Below are 17115 nucleotides of genomic sequence, written 5' to 3' on the forward strand. Positions count from 1 at the left end.
AAAGGAAACATGCTATAGACCCCGAAAATCTGTTTCCCAAAAGGCCTAGGTTTGCTCTCACAGTCATCAGTATCTAAGATGGAAGTAGCCGTAGGCTTAAAATCTTAAACTTCTAGGTACTCGGGGACCAAAGGCACTTTCATCAGAAAGAAAGGGATTTAATAATGAAAACGCAGAGAGATAAGTTGTTTTCAAACCCTGAAAAGAGAGAAGAGAAATGTCAACCTCATGGGAGTGGCAGAATCAGCCGTTAGGATTTTTGGATGTCAACTCTGGTGGAGAAGAGACTCCAGCCTGTACCCTCCCTGCCCACCCTCCCCGGTATGCCTGGTTAGGAGGTGAGTCCTGCATGCATGGTGGCCCCTGGGCTGGCCAGAGCAGCAGGGTGAGTGCAGGGGTTCCTGAACAGAACAGTTTTACCCTCCCTCCTCAGGGACACCTAGCAATGTCTGGAGGGTGGGCTAGTGGCAGGTGGCCAGGGACGCTGCTAAACATACCACAATGCCCAGGACGAGCCCCACCACAGAGAATGATTCAGCCCAGAACGCCAGCAGTGCTGAGGGTGAGAAACCTATGTATGTGGTAATGCTGGCCTCCAGGAGAAGCCCAGGAGACAGCCCGACCCTCTTCCTGCCCACAAGGGGGGGATGGTCCTCTCCTGTAGCTTGGTCAAATTGAAGGACCTTTTGCTGTCCACTCTTGGTGAGTGACCCACTGCCCTGGCCTTAGGATCTGGGAACTGAGGGCCTTGTTAGCTCTCCGAATTCCATGGACTCAGAGTGCACCTTACCCCACCCTCCCCTCTGTTGTAGAGCAGGGTCTGAAAAGCCAGAGGGAGTGGCTGCTGGATTTGGCGCTAGCAGACTTGGTCTTGGTCTCACTGGTAATGTACAATGTATATTTGGGGTAGAAAGAGACAAATTAGGCCAATTAGTAGTGAGGTGGTGGCTGCTCTGTGGAGCACCCTTGAGTCGCGAGACTCCAGGGTCAACTGATAAGTAGCAGAGGTGTGACGAAGACACAGCCTCACACCCTACTCCACAGCCTGGGCCTTTCAGAGTTGACCTCTTCAGAAGGCTCTCCCAGGCACCGACAGCCCCATCCCCAAGCCCCAGCACGCTGCCAACTCTACACTGGACATCTAGGGGTAGTGTGGGGTGTGGTGTCCATGCCAGACTAAAGTCCAGGCCCGAGGGGCTCAGCCTGAGGCTGAAAGGAGACGGGTGGATCGGTAGGTTAGTGGCGCGTATCTCTTGGGAGGGAATCACAGGGAACTTTGACTTCTTCTCAGTTATCTTCTGCCGTAGGTATGCATTTCTGTAATCAAAACCTTACTAGAGTGGAAGCTTAGTGGAGCAGCTTTGCAAAAGGATCCTGCCTGACTCCTGACCCACCTGTGTGCCTAAATGCACATGAAGTTGGGGGCTTGGTCGGCAGCGGTGACCTCCTGAAACTATTTACAACCTGTAAACGGTGCGTGCTCCTCCACGGGAGACTTCAGTTCTGTGATTCTCAGGTTCTTCATCTGTGCAGAAAAAGGGCAGATATGTTCTACAAATGTCCACAATTCCCCGTGGAGAATGTGCCTCTGGGCATGAACATGTGCTGGAGTGCAGTGATGCTGGCGTCTGCCCCTCACAGCTCGATCTCAAACACTCCAAGCAGAGCTACTTATTTTATACTTTTCTTCCCTTCTGAAGACATTGGCTGGCACGTGGCCTTGGTCCAGGTTGTACGCCTTCTTCAGGACGGGGCTTTGAGAGGGCACACACGGCTCTCCTTCCCAGCCACACACCTCCTTTTCCTTGAAGAGAACTTGTAGAAGCTCTCCCTTCTCCTACTTTGCCAGCTGCTTCGTCCTCTTCTGTAACCTGGGCTCTCCCATCTGTCTTCAGTTTTTCATGTGCTCATAGCTGGCTAGAAACCTGCCAGGGGTGTTTTTCAGATGAACTTGAGTAACTTGCCCTTGTAGATTAGTTAAGAGCCTGTAGGTCTCGAAGGGATTTGTGGAAAAGACCCAGCAGAGTCTCCTAGAACCCGAGGTGGCTGTGGCTGGAGCCAGGTGAGCCACAGGTTAGGGGCGTCTGGGCCTCATCCTGTGTGAGGTGGATGTGCTACTGCTCTTCTCTGCCTCGGACCCTCATCTGTGAAATGGGGATACAGTGAGGTCTCCCCTCCTGAGGTTGTCATGAGGCTTAATGTGTGAATGCACTGACCACTCAGAGCAGCCCTCACAGCAGGGAGCAGTGCGTGTGTGCGTGTGTGCGTGTGTGTGTGTGTGTGTGTGTGTGTGTGTGTGTGATTGTAGCCACCGGGCTTCGCTTTTCTCCACTAACTCCTTCTTCAGGGGAGGCAAGGAGAGGCATGGGAGGGAGGGAGGGAGAAGGCTAAGGAAACTTGGCAGAGGGAGGTCCCTGGGAAGGGTTTCTGCCACTCATGCATGGGTGGCCCGGGATCCAAACTTGGGGTTTATACCAGGGCGTGTGAGCAAGGGGCTGCAGCTAGGAGCAGAGCATTTACCGACCGCGCACAGGTCTGGACAGAGCAGGAAGACACCAAGGCTCTGCTTCCTCCCAGCTGTCAAGGCCCGAGGCAATAGGTTACTCCCTCTGAGTCCCTGAGAAATTGGGAGCTGCTATAGTCCAAGGGCACAAAGTTTCAGTTATGCCAGATGAACAAGTTCTGGAGTTCTGCTGTATAATATGGTGCCTGTAGTTAACAATACCGTATTGTGTGCTTAAAATTTACTAAGAGGATGGTTCCTTTCTTAAGTGTTCTTACCATACACACAAATGATGATAATAGGAATAATAATAAATAAAGGAATGAATAGGTCAGGAGCAAACCTTTGGAGTGACAGATATGTGTACGGTGTAGGTTGTGGTGATGGTTTCATGGGTGTAATCTGTCTCCATTCTCACGAAGTTGCATATATATTAATTATGTACAGCTTTCTGTATGTCAATGATACCTTCATAAAGTGGTTTAAAAAAATAAAATAGGGGAGAATATAGTCACTCCAAGTACTGAGCACATTTCCTGTCACAGTAAATAAGCAAGTAAATGTAATTATGGTTTAACCTTAGCTCAGGACTGAGAGTGGGTGCTTGGCAGGTGGTGTCTGTGGCCAGCTGCTCCACCCTGGCTCAGCACCGCTTCTGTGAAGCACAAGGGCTGCCCAAACACAGAGACCAGCTCCAGGTGCAGCTCCTGACGGAGGAGGTGGGCTGGTCGCAGACATCTTGCTTTGGTTACTTGCTATTCCCTGCCCCGCACACCCTTTCACTGTCCTGGTCCTTAACCTTTAGCTCCTGTAAGAAGCGGGGTTTGCAGATTCCTGAAGACATTTTGCAGTGTGCAGACCTGTTTTGCCTTTGTTCCCCATCCTTGGGTCTGGAGATAAACGCGGGAAAACAGTACTCTATGAAAGCAGCAATTGTAAACATCAGGCACGCTCACCGTCAGATGCCTCAGACTTCAAGGAAATGGCAAGCTAAGCACATCACTTTATACACGGCCCTCTTTAAGTACACGTATATGCACATAAAATGAAACTGTACTGAACATAAATCTTATTACTGAACGTTTGCTTTCCAGAAGACACTTTGGTGTAAAAGTCCCTAAGAAAATGTATTTTTTAAAGGACCAAAAATGAGATGAATGTGTAAATGCAAAGTATGTTCCACAGGTAAAGACCTTTTTCTTAACGACGGAAGGTGAAGTGAGCAGGCTGTGCAATTTGGATTCCAGCTGCATCTCCATCACTACCCTTGGGAGTGTGCTGGAAGGACCCCAGAGGGCTGGCTTGCTGGGATGAGCTTATAGACTTTGACCCCCGACTGGGAGGATGGTAAGCATCCCTGCTGCTCTGGGTTCATCAACACCCAAAGTGGGTGAGGAGGGGGCTGGGTGGGAGGTGAGCGAGGGCACAGTTTTGCCCAGAGCTGTCTTGGTGGCCTGTGTTAGAGGAACAGAAGGCCAGAGCAGGCCTGCGTGAACCCGAGGTGCTGAATGTCTTCAGCTGGAGCAGCAGTTGCCTTTTCCTGGTGCCTGGTCTTCCCCTCAGCGTCCCCTGCTGGTCATTTTCTGGTCCGGTGACCTCCCGCCAAACCAACACCTGTAGCTGTTCAAGGAAACAACTGCGCCCTTCCTCGCGGAGGCTCTCCACCCCACACCCCGGTCTGGCCGGCCCAGCACAGCCCCTTGGTCCTCCTGCTGGCTTCATTGGTCCCCTGAATGTTCCCTGTCGTAGCACTCGTCACACCATACTGTCATTTTCTGTCTCTCTGTCTGTCCTTGTCTGGATAGTTTATTCATTCTAGATTGTTATGGGTTAACCCAGCACTCTTAGAACTGGGTGGAAATCTTCCTGGAAGGTGGTGCTCCTGTACGCGATTACAAAACTCACAGTAGCACATGAAGAAAGTGAACAAGGAACTTCCTTAGCCTAAGGAAGACAAGGTTTGGATTCAGGCAACACCCAGTTTGATACCCAGTCCTTTAACCAGAGGCCCTCTGTCCTCAGTATGCACCCATTCTAGCTGTTCTAGCGTGTCCCACTAAAAACCCCAAGGACAAACTGGAAGCCCACTGGGTTCCCTCGGACTATCCTCTTCTGATCTCTGGTCCTGTTCATTTCCCCTTATCCACATGTCTGCATCCCCTTCTGGTGTCTTCTTCTCCTTGATTAGTCCTGGATCTCCCCATTTTACTGGGAGAATAACTGCTCAGACTTTCACTCACTGTGGAATCTTCACATTCCTCCTATCCTCAAAGTGGTAAGCAAGTAGCAGAACTTGGGCTCCTCTTTCCTCCTTCCTTCCTACTCATATTTCGCAAGATCTAAATCATGCACTCAGGCAGACCGTCTGGACACTTGTCACTATGGCTTGACCTATACAGCGAATCTCATCGTTTCTGCCCTTGCTCCTCTCTCCCCAGATTGCTGCTCCTAGACGCTTCCCGTGTTGTGCCCCCTGTCTGCCATCCCACCCCACCTGCCCAGCAGTCACCCAAATCTCGTCTACCGCCTGCACATGGTCCCCTGGCGCGATCTTGTTCTGGCGTCTGCTTGGATGCGTGCAGCCTTTCCTAGCTGCTCTCTGCAGGGCCCCGCTCCCCTGCATACTCCTCACAGGGGCCCAGGGCTCGCTCTAAACCCTGGAGCCTCCCAACCCTCTCTCAGGGCCGCCCCGTTGTTCCCACCAGCAGCTCAGCTCCCATCCTCCCGTCCCGTATATGCCCAGTATTGGGATTGCTGGGTTGTATCGTAGTTCTATTTGTAATTTTTTAAGGAACCTCCATAGTGTTCTCCATAGTGGCTATATCAATTTACATTCCCACCCACAGTGCAGGAGGGTTCCCTTTTCTCCGCACCGTCTCCAGCATTTACTGTTTCTAGATTTTTAAATAATGGGCATTCTAATCGGTGTTCATTGTAGTTTTGATTTGTATTTCTCTAATAATTAGTGATGTTGAGTATCTTTTCATGTGCCTCTTGGCCATCTGTATGTCTTCCTTGGAGAAATGTTTGTTTAGGTCTTCTGCCTGTTTTTGGATTGGGTTGTTTGTTTTTTTGATATTGAGCTCCATGAGCTGTTTGTATATTTTGGAGATTAATCCTTTGTCTGTTGTTTCATTTGCAAATATTTTCTCCCATTCTGAGGGTTGTCTTTTTGTCTTGTTTATGGTTTCCTTTGCTATTCAAAAGCTTTTAAGTTTAATTAAGTCCCGTTTTTTTATTTTTGTTTTTGTTTCTGTTACTCTAGGAGGTGGGTCAAAAAAGATCTTGCTGTGGTTTATGTCAAAGACTGTTTTTCCTATGTTTTCCTGTAAGAGTTTTATAGTGTCTGGTCTTACATTTAAGTCTTTAATCCATTTGGAGTTTATTTTTGTGTATGGTGTTAGGGAGTTTTCTAATTTCATTCTTTTACATGTAGCTGTCCAGTTTTCCCAGCACCACTTATTGAAGAGGCGGTCTTTTCTCCATTGTGTATTCTTGCCTCCTTGATCAAAGATAAGGTGACCATATGTGCATGGGTTTATCTCTGGGCTTTATATCCTGTTCCATTGATCTATAGTTCTTTTTTTGTGCCAGTACCATACTGTCTTGATTACGGTAGCTTTGTGGTATAGTTTGAAGTCAGGGAGCCTGATTGCTCCAACTCCATTTTTCTTTCTCAAGATTGCTTTGGCTGTTTGGGGTCTTTTGTGTTTCCATACAAACTGTAAAATTTTTTGTTCTAATTCAATGGTGAAGAATGCCATTGGTAGTTTGATAGTGATTGAACTGAATCTGTAGATTGCTTTGGGTAGTACAGTCATTTTCACAATATTGATTCTTCCAATCCAAGAACATGCTATATTTCTCCATCTGTTTATGTCTTCTTTGATTTCTTTCATTAGTGTTTTATAGTTTTCTGAGTACAAGTCTTTCGCCTTCTTAGGCAGGTTTATTCCTAGGTATTTTATTCTTTTTGTTGCAATGGTAAATGGGAGTGTTTCCTTAATTTCTCTTTCTGATTTTTCATTGTTGGTGTATAGGAATGCCAGAGATTTCTGTGCGTTAATTTTGTATCCTGAAACCTTACCAAATTCATTGATTAGTTCTAGTAGTTTTCTGGTGGCAGCGTTAGGATTTTCTATGTATAGCATCATGTCATCTGCAAACAGTGAGAGTTTTACTTCTTTTCCAATTTGTATTCCTTTTATTTTTTTCTTCTCTGATTGCTGTGGCTAGGACTTCCAAAACTATGTTGAATAAGAGTGGTGAGAGTGGACGTCCTTGTGTTGTTCCTGCTCTTAGTGGAAATGCTTTCAGTTTTTCACTGTTGAGTGTGATGCTTGCTGTGGGTTTGTCATATATGGCCTTTATTACATTGAGGTAAGTTCCTTCTATGCCCATTTTCTGGAGAGGTTTTATCAAAAATCGGTGTTGAATTTTATCAAAAGCTTTTTCTGCATCTATTGAGATGATCATATGGTTTTTATTCCTTAATTTGTTAATGTGGTGTATAACATTGATTGATTTGTGTATATTGAAGAATCCTTGCATCCCTGGAATAAATCCCACTTGATCATGGTGTATGATCCTTTAAATGTGCTGTTGGATTCTGTTTGCTAGTATTTTGTTCAGGATTCTTGCATCTATGTTCCTCAGTGATATTGGTCTATAATATTCTTTGTTTTGGTGATATCTTTTTCTGATTTTGGTAGCAGGGTGATGGTGGCTTCATAGAATGAATTTGGGAGTGTTTCTCCCTCTGAAATTTTTTGGAAGAGTTTGAGAAGGATTGGTATTAACTCTTCTCTAAATGTTTGATAGAATTCGCCTGTGAAGCCATCTGGTCCTGGACTTTTGTTTGTTGGAAGATTTTTAATTACGGTTTCAATTTCATTACTTGTGATAGGTCTGTTTATATTTTCTAGTTCTTCCTGGTTCAGTCTTGGAAAATTGTACCTTTCCGAGAATTTGTCCATTTCTTCATGGTTGTCTATTTTATTGGCATATAGTTGTTTGTAGTAGTCTCTTATAATCCTTTGTATTTTTGCAGTGTCACTTGTGATTTCTTCTTTTTCATTTCTAATTTTATTGATTTGCATCCTCTCCCTTTTTTTCTTGATGAGTCTGGCTAAGGGTTTATCAATTTTGTTTATCTTCTCAAAGAACCAGCTTTTAGTTTTATTGATCTTTGTTATTGTTTTCTTCATTTCTATTTCATTTATTTCTGCTCTGATATTTATGATTACTTTCCTTCTACTGACTTTGGGTTTTCTTTGTTCTTCTTTCTCTAGTTGTTTTATGTGTAGGGTAAGATTGTTTATTTGAGATCTTTCTTGTTTCTTGAGGTGAGCTTGAATTGCTATAAACTTTCCTCTTAGAACTGCTTTTGCCTCGTCCCATAGGTTTTGGGTCGTCATGTTTTCATTGTCATTTGTTTCTATGTATTATTAAATTTCTTCTTTGATTTCTTCAGTGATCTCTTGGTTATTTAGTAACGTATTTTTAGCCTCCATGTCTTTGTGTTTTTACCTTTTTTTCCTTGTAATTTATTTCTAATCTCATAGCGTTGTGGTTGGAAAAGATGCTTGATATGATTTCAATTTTCTTAAATTTACCAAGGCTTGACTTGTGACCCAAGATATGATCTATCCTGGAGAATGTTCCATGAGCACTTGAGAAGAAAGTGTATTCTGTTGTTTCTGGATGGAATGTCCTATAAATATCAATTAAGTCCATCTTGTTTAATGTATCACAGATCTCAGGGATTTAAATGGATGGAACAGGTTGTCCTGACACAGAGTCTGTCTTCCAATGACTGTCACTGTCTTAGTAACATCCTTCACACCTTATTTCAGCCCCATTCAGGGTCCAGCTGAGGGCTTGATTACATTCAGTCACCTGTCCCAGGTCCCTATAAGCTACAATGTCACAGTGGAAGAGCCCGACCAGGGCCTCGGGTGTCCCTCCTGTTGACCTGGCCTCCAGGCCCTGAACTTGGCTCCTGTGTTCCCATCTCTCAACCAGGCTCCAAATTGGATGGGGCCGCCATTCCTCACAGGGTCCCATTGCCCAGTCAAGGGGGTGCATTCTTCCAAACTCAGCATCAGGAGTGGCGGGGGTGACAGCCCCCACTGGGTCTTCTTCATGTGAGACCCTGTGCTTTTGAAAGAGCAGGCACCCTGCCCTTGGGGGTGGGGGGCTGGGGGGTGACATGTGGCCCACAATGGGCAGGCGGTTCCCTGGGTGGGGATGAGCCAATGTACAAGGAGTTCCACAGTGGGTTCTCCTCTCCAACGGCTTCTGTGCCCCAACCTCTCCCCGTGTCTCCCCTTGAAGACAGCTTGGTGCCCGTACTGGGTGTCAGCCCCAGGGCATGAGGTCGCCTGACTGGGAGCCATAGGAGCCATCAGCCACCGCCCCTTCTACAAACACACACACACACACACACACACACACGCACACACACACTGCAGGGAAGCAGGACCTGAGTGCAGGGTTCTCAGTGGCCCTGAACGCCCCGCCTGGAATTGGCCAGCAGAATGGACAGACCGGATCTCCCAGCCCGGACCATGCAGGACTGTCCTGCCTGGGCTTCCAGTGCAGCCACCTCCTTCTGGAAGCCTGGGAGGCTGGAATCAGTCCACTTCTTGTCTGTCCTTGCAGGAGACTGGGCTGCACTACAAGAAGTTCATGGCTCACCCGTGGATCCTGACCAGAGATACTGGTAACATTTTTTTTTGCCTATTGAAATGTTTAATGACAAAGATCTTGATCAGTTTCCTGATGTGGGTGTCCAAAGATGAGAGACCCATGTATGTGACCTGTACCTCCTATGAGGTACCCTAAGCTAGCTTAAACATGGTCAAGTTCTGTCTACATGGAAGATTTAGACTTCTGCATGTCCTGTCTACTGATTATTCTTAGAGCTGACCATGTGCTGTCTATAATAAGAAGATTGAGACCTAACCATGTTCTGTGTATGCTAGGACTATGGGAACCTGGGTAGAAACCCCGGCCTGGCCTCAGTACTGGGAAGCTCCGTGCCTGCATCTGAAGGTCAGTGCTTAGATGTCTGGGGTCTGGAGCTGAGGTGGGCTTGTCTAGGTAACAGCCACTCCTCTGAGTGTGGTTACCTGGCCCTCCCAAGGGTCAGTGCTCTGGTCAGGGCCTTAGTATTTATCCCTGCAAGGTTCACCTTTCCTGAGACTCATAGAGAATCCTCAGGAGGGCTACCTGGAAATTATTCCAATTCACCAGCACGTGCATGGTGCTTAGGGAGGCAGGTTTACCTGGTGAACTGATTGCAGGGCAAGCAGATTGGGCAAAAGGCTGATGGGCAACAGGTGAGGCTGCTGCTGAGCTCTCCTTCCAGTCTCCCATCCCTACTCAGCAGCGTCCAGAGCTGCCCCTCGGCTTTTAGCCCTGCTGTCCTGTGAGTTTTCTCAACATGTAAGTGAGACAAGAAAGGACTGAGCCTGCCAGAACCAAGTAGTGTGTTCATCTCTAGCATGAAAGCTTTAAACACAGGTAAAATCAAAAGAACCAAAGTGAAAAGAGGAGGACTTCTCTGGGACAAGCGTGGGGAGAGGAGACCCACCTGTCACTTTTTCCAATCCCAGAAGATCCCAGGAACCCAGATTGTTTCTATATTAGGGGAGCCACCAGCAGAGCCAGGGTATCCTGACCAAGGGGACATGTGACCCCAGGTGCAGGGTCTGGGGAGGTGGGATCACCCTGGGAATGTGCACTTTTCACCCCACTTGGGGGTGTCTGGGGAGGTGAGGTCACCCTGGAGACTATACAGGTGGGGGAGTCTGGGGAGGAGGGGTCACCTGTTGAGAGAGAACGTGTGACTTTAGGTGCAGGGTCTGGGGAGGTGGGGTCACTGTGGTGAATGTGGATGTGTGACCCCAGGTAAAGGGTGTGGGGATTGTGGGGGTCTCACCACATCTGCATGGGTCAGGATCACATGTACGGGGAGACCACATATGTGCTCTTTGCCTGCAGTGTGTCTTGTCCCCTTTGAGATTTCCAATATCTGAATTAAGGGTGTTGCCCTGATTAACCAGTGCTTCCTTTTCTTCTCTTAATCTTGTCACATTCATATGAGGTCAGGCATGTTTGAGTGGGTTGCTGCTCTGTGTTCTGGTGAGAGACAATGCTTGATGGTATAATATTAATATCATAGCATATCATATATCTAATCTATGGGGGTCACCACTGCCTGGGTCCCCCTGGACAGAGGTCAGGTGAGCACAGACTAGCCCCCCCTAAGAATGGACCCCATGTGCCACGTGAGGGTACCATGGTGGTCCCTCAGGTGGGGGACTGTGTTTGGGCCTCCGACATTTGTGAAGGGGAGTCGAAATGGAATCTCAATTAACAAGACATTATTTTAGGAATTTATTTTAAGTGAAATAAAACACACGTCACATACCTTTACCATCATCACCATTTTAAGTGCACGTTTCTGAGGCATCAGATCTATTCACTTTCTCGTGGAGCCCTCACCACCATCCCTAGAACTTTTCATCTTGCAAAACCAAAATTCCATAACCATGAAAGTCTCACTCCCCGTTCCCTCCCACTGCCCCTGGCACCGATATCCACTTCAGTCCCTGAGTTGTCGACTCCAGGGCACCCACTGGAGTGGAATCCTGCAGTGTTTGCTGACGGTCACTTTGGAAGAGCTGACTTTCAGTCTGAAGCTCTGCCTGTTTGCATCTGAAGAACCTGCATTTAAGGAGAGGGTGTATGAGGAAGCGGGTGTATGAGGGACAAAGGTGTCCGGCGTGCAGGTGAGCCAGGACCTGACCAGCTGCCTTTTGGGTCCTCTGGTTCCACCTCTTGGTCTGTGCCTCATCTGCATCATCACGGGCCCCGCTGGCGCCCCTGGGGTGTTGTTGTCTGAGTGAGATTCCCCTGGTGCCCCTGCTCTCCTCCCCTCCTACTGCTGTTTGGGGAGGGAACTGCTTGCTGTGTGGTCTCTATTCCTGAGGCACGAAGGACCCTGCAACATGGACCTGCAGAGTGTGGGTGTGGTCCCAAGAGCATGGGACCCACATAGGACACAGCATTGGGGCATGACAAGTGCTAGGGCTGCCTCATCACTGACAGGGGATGTTGCCAAGATCCTGCTCGGGAGGGCTTGGTAGGTGGCCTGGGACCCCAGAGACCCCATTCCTATCCTGGAGCTTGGACAGTGCATCCCCATGGGCTCCAGATTCACCCCATATCTCAGCCATATCCCTCTGTCCTGTCTTTGAACTCACGAAAATGAGCTCTCTTGTCCAAAACATCGGCCTGGTCCTGTTGGTATTAGGGTTCTTTAATTTAGCTGTCCTGGGTTAGCAGCTCTTTTTAGGCCTAAGAAGGAACAGCTCAGGAGTGTAAAACATTTTCAGATGAAACTAATATTCAATGACTAGCTCTATACTGCTAGGTTGTTGACTTCTATTAGTCATTATTCTCCTGGTTTTTTAGCTCTGATGTGGGGATTACAGAGGAGTCAATATTTAAATCTTCATAATCTGTGTATTTGTAGTGTCAGTATCATTACTGACCCATAGTTTGTATGGTTTGGGAAGAGTTATTGATTTCATGTATCTTGTAAAGGATTCACAATGATGATAGGGCAATTAAGATTACAATAATGGCTGGTAAATTGTTCACATTTTCTCTACCTGTGCATCTATTGTATGTATATGAGGTAGTTTAGTTGTCAATGTTAGTGAAATAATATAGAGGACTAGAGAACTGATTTTAAAAATAACTATTAATGTGTGATTATGAACATGTAAAAGTTCTTCCATAATCGGTGATGTTACATCTTGAGAGCCTAGAAGAAATTGATATACCTTTTGATATACAGTAATTTAGCCTATGATTTAACTTTGACAAAGTTACATCACTTTTAACTTTTATCTCATTTATTGAGAAAGACATAATTGTTATGGTGTTGGTTTGAAACTGGTTGAAAAGGACTTGAGTCCTTCCTTATTTTACATTTACATAGGTAGGATCTTCAAACATAGGATATGGTGGAGGGCATCCGTGCAACCATTCTAGGTTAGGAGTAGCAGTTTCCACTGCTGAGACTTCTCGTTTGGATGCAAATGCTTTTCAAAGTATGAAGATTATTAGCATTACTCCTGCTACTGAGATGAATGAGCCTAAAGACAAAATATTTCATGTTGTGTGTGCCTCAGGGTCCTCAGACTAACGTAGTGACATCCCTGAGAGGCCAGGAAAGTGCAGCAGGAAGTCGTATTTACTACGACAAATATACCTGTGACGTGACTGTTTGCTCATGCTGAGTTAAGTGTATAACCTGAGAATAGTGGGAATCAGTGTAGGAAGCCTCCTATAATAGTGAAGACTGCTCCCATGGACACTACCTCATGGAAGTGTGCTACTACATAGTATGTATCCTGGAGGACAATGTCCGGGGATGAGTTGGCTAAGATGATTCCTGTCAAACCACCTACTGTAAAAAGGAAAATAAAGCCTAAAACTCATAATAGTGTGGGAGCTCATATAATATTACCTCCGTGAAGAGTTGCTGATCAGGGACTTCCCTGGTGACGAAGTGGTTAAGAATAGGCCTGCCAATGCATGGGACACGGGTTCGATCCCCGGTCCGGGAAGATCCCACATGCTGCAGAGCAAAAAGCCCGTGCGCCGCAATTACTGAGCCTGCGCTCTAGAGCCCGTGAGCCACAACTACTGAAGCCCACGCACCTAGAGCCTGTGCTCTGCAGCAAGAGAAGCCACTGCCACAAGAAGCCCGCGCACAGCGACGGAGAGTAGCTCCCGCTCACCGCAACCAGAGAAAGCTGGCGCGCATTAACGAAGACCCAACGCAGCCAAAAAAAAAAAAAAAAAATTAGGGCTTCCCCGGTGGCGCAGTGGTTGAGAGTCCGCCTGCCGATGCGGGGGGCGCGGGTTCGTGCCCCGGTCCGGGGGGATCCCACATGCCGTGGAGCAGCTGGGCTCGTGGGCCGTGGCCGCTGGTCCTGCGCGTCCGGAGCCTGTGCTCTGCAACGGAAGAGGCCACAGCAGTGAGAGGCCCGCGTACCGCAAAAAAAAAAAAAAAAAAAAATTAAAAGAAGAGTTGCTAATCGGCTAGATACTTTTACTCCTGTAGGGACAGAAGTAATTACGTAGCTGATGCAAAGTATGCTACTGAGTCGACAGCTGTCCTTATGGTAAATATAAGACGGGCCCACAAGAGAAATCCTAAAAAGCCAGTGGACATGACTCATAACATTCCCAAATAGATGAAAGGCAGTTTTTGTCCTAAATAGTATGTAATGATATGTGAAATTTAACAAACCCTGGTAGGCCACGAATACACACTTCAGGGTGACCAAAGAATCAGAATAGGTGTTGGTATAGGATTCGCTCTCCTCCTGCAGGGTCAAAGAAGGTCGTGTTGAGATTTCTGTCTCTTAACAGTATAGCAATTCTGGCTGCTCGGACTGACACTGGTAATTATGGTAATATGGCTATAGTTGGGGAAGATTAAACTAATAATGGTGTTTGGTGTTGGGATATGACTGCTGGTTTTGGATTAAAGACTATAGTAATACAAGAAATAGCACGAAGAATTGAAGAGACACCTGCTAAATGTAAGGAGGAAATGGTTAGGTCGACAGAGGCTCCTGTGTGGGCCAGATTGCAGGCTAGAGCTGAATACACGGTTCCACCTGTGCCAGAACCAGCTTCTATTGGTGATATGAGTAGGAGTAGGAATGATGGGGGAAGTAGTCAAAAGTTTATATGTTTTATTTGGGGAAATGTTACCTCAGGTGCCCCAGTTATTAGTGGCCCAAGTCAGTTTTCAAACCCTGCAATCATAATGGGTACAACTGTAGAGAATATTATTACAAGTGCAGGGACTGTTATGACTATGTTAAAGACTTGGGCATCTCCAGGTAGCGCTCCAGGTTAGCATAGCTCAGCCTGGATTAATAGCAGCAGGTGCTTCCTGCTACTCCAGCCCAAGCACCAAATAGTCAATATAAAACGCCGATATCTTTGTGATTTGTTGAAAATAATCAGCAGTGTATGAACAGAGGTACAATGACTTGAGCTAGCATTAGACTGTAAACCTAGAGACAGGGACTGAGCCCTCTGCTCTTGTCCCGTTTAGCTGTGGATCTAGATGGGGTCAATGCAGATTTCATCACAGCCCCTGAACGAATTTTGTAACCGTTTCTCCCTGTGGGTTTTTTTTTGTAATTTATTTTTATAATGAGGTGTAGCTGATTTTCCATGCTGTCTTTCTTGCTGTTGCACATCCACTTGATTCACTTACAGAGAGACATCCATAAATTCTTTTCCACATTCTTACCAGTCGTACATATTCTTTTCTGGTGACTAGAGTGTGCCCAGTCCAGTTCCTTGAGCTATAGAGGAGGTCTTGTCGATTACCTATTTGGTCTTTGGAACGGTATCTGTGCTAATTTCAACCCTCTGGTTTATGCCTCACCCCACCCCACCTTTCCCCTTTAGCAGCCATAAGTTTGTTTTCTAAATGTGTGACCCTGTTTGTTTTGTAATTTAGTTCATGTGTAGCCATTTTTAGATTTCACCTATAAGTGATATCTTATGCTAAGTGTCTTTTTGTGTCTGACTTATGTCACTTAGAATGATCGTACCTAAGTCCACCTGAGTTGCTGCAACTGGCCTTATTTCATTGATTTCATGGCTGAGTAATATTCCATTGTACAGAAGTACCATATCTTCTTTATCCATTTTTTCCTTCCAAGGACATTTACATTGTTTCCAAGTCGAGGCTCCTGCAAAGGGGCTGCACTAACAGTTGAAGTGCCTGTGTCCTATGGATTTATGGTTATCCCGAGATATACACCCAGGCGTGGAAGTGCCGTATGCTCTGTAGCTCTATTTTTTAAAATTAATTAATTGTTTTTGCCTGTGTTGGGTCTCTGTTATTGCACGTGGGCTTTCTCTAGCTGCAGGAAGTTGGGGCTACTCTTCGTTGAAGTGCGTGGGCTTCTCATTGCACTGGCTTCTCGCAGAGCACAGGCTCTAGGCGTTGGACTTCAGTACTTGTGGCACATGGGCTCAGTAGTTGTGGCTCATGGGCTCTAGAGCACAGGCTCAGTAGTCGTGGTGCACGGGCTTAGTTGCTCCGCGGCATGTGTTATCTTTCCACACCAGGGCTCGAACCCGTGTCCTCTGCATTGGCAGTTGGATTCTTAACCACTGGGCCACCAGGGAAGTCCCTATAGCTCTGTTTTTTAGAATTTTTAGGAAACATCATACCCTTCTCCAGCGTGGCTGTTAGCAGTTGACATTCCCACCATCAGCGCAGCAGGGTTCCCTTTTCTCCACGTCCTCTCCTCCATTTCTGGTTTTTACACTTTGTGAGGGTGGCCATTCTGACTGGGGCAAAGTGACACATCTTTGTAGTGTTGATTTGTTTTTCCCGCATGTTTGGTTGGCACAAGGGCGTATGGATTTACACTGTACGCCTTTTTTGGCCAACTGAATCATAGGCAATGTTGAGCAGCTTTCATGTGCTTTAACGGCGAGTCCAATCTACGTCTTGCAATCCGGTTCCTGCAATTCTGCCTTGTTTTCAAGTCCTTTTCAATTACTTACCCCAAGATATTTTTCCACCATAGTTGTCATTTACAACCCTGCAGGCATTGTGGATTGCAGTGCCCCTGAGCACCTGTCTTCAACATGTTTCTGGAACCGGCCACAAAGTGGCAGGATTGCTTTAAGCCCCATTCTGGTTACAGGAGCAGCCTGAGCCTTTGGGAAATTCCTCTTCCTGATTGGAAATTAAAGTGGTATGTGCTGTCCAAACACGTAGAGCTTGTTTCTCATTCTTTCCCCCGCTTCCCCTTCATCCTCCGGACAAATTCCATGCCGTGCACGACCGGCTGTTGAGTGTGTTGACTTCCCCAGGTAGGGAGACTCTAAGGAACGAGGCTGGAGCAGGGACCCCTCCCCCAGGACATGTGGAGATAAGGTGACTTTTCCAAACTCTTCCCGCCCATCCGGGCCCCCATCCTCTGGGGTTCTGTCTGGACACTGCGTGGTTTCCAGCGGTGCGGGGCTCTGGCGCTGCCCTGCAGGGAGCAGCCCTGCTACCCGCGCCTGCAGCGCCGCCTGCTGGTCTCTCCGTCCTGCCATCGGGCACAGTCTTCACCTTCCCCGCTGCCTCGGATGCTCTGTCTCCGCACTGTCCTGTGATCAGCCCCTCGTCCCCACCGCCGTCACCCCCAGCTCCACACCCCTCCTCCAGCCTCAGGGATGACCCAGGACCCTTCCTGGGCTCCCCGCCTGCCCACCCTTGGTCTGTGTCCTCAGTCCACCTGTGCAGACAGGTGAGGATCCCCACCAGAGGCTCCCAAACGCTTCACCCCTACATCCTCCCCGGGGTCAGCCCCTGTCCTGTCGCGATGTTCCACCCTCACCAAGCCCCCAAATACATGGCAAGGGCAGGCATCAGGCCTGCTGCGTGCACTGCTGTGCGTCCGTCTCTATACACAGGCATGACACTGCCCAGGGTGCAGGAAAGGCAGTCTTACCTCGGGACGTGGGGAGAGGGGCTGCCCACAGGGTGGACGTCAGCT

Source organism: Delphinapterus leucas, chromosome 14 (assembly GCF_059928025.1).
Source record: "Delphinapterus leucas isolate spDelLeu-1000000601 "Yukka" chromosome 14, BTC_Dleu_Yukka2, whole genome shotgun sequence".
NCBI classification, from domain to species: Eukaryota; Metazoa; Chordata; class Mammalia; order Artiodactyla; family Monodontidae; genus Delphinapterus; species Delphinapterus leucas.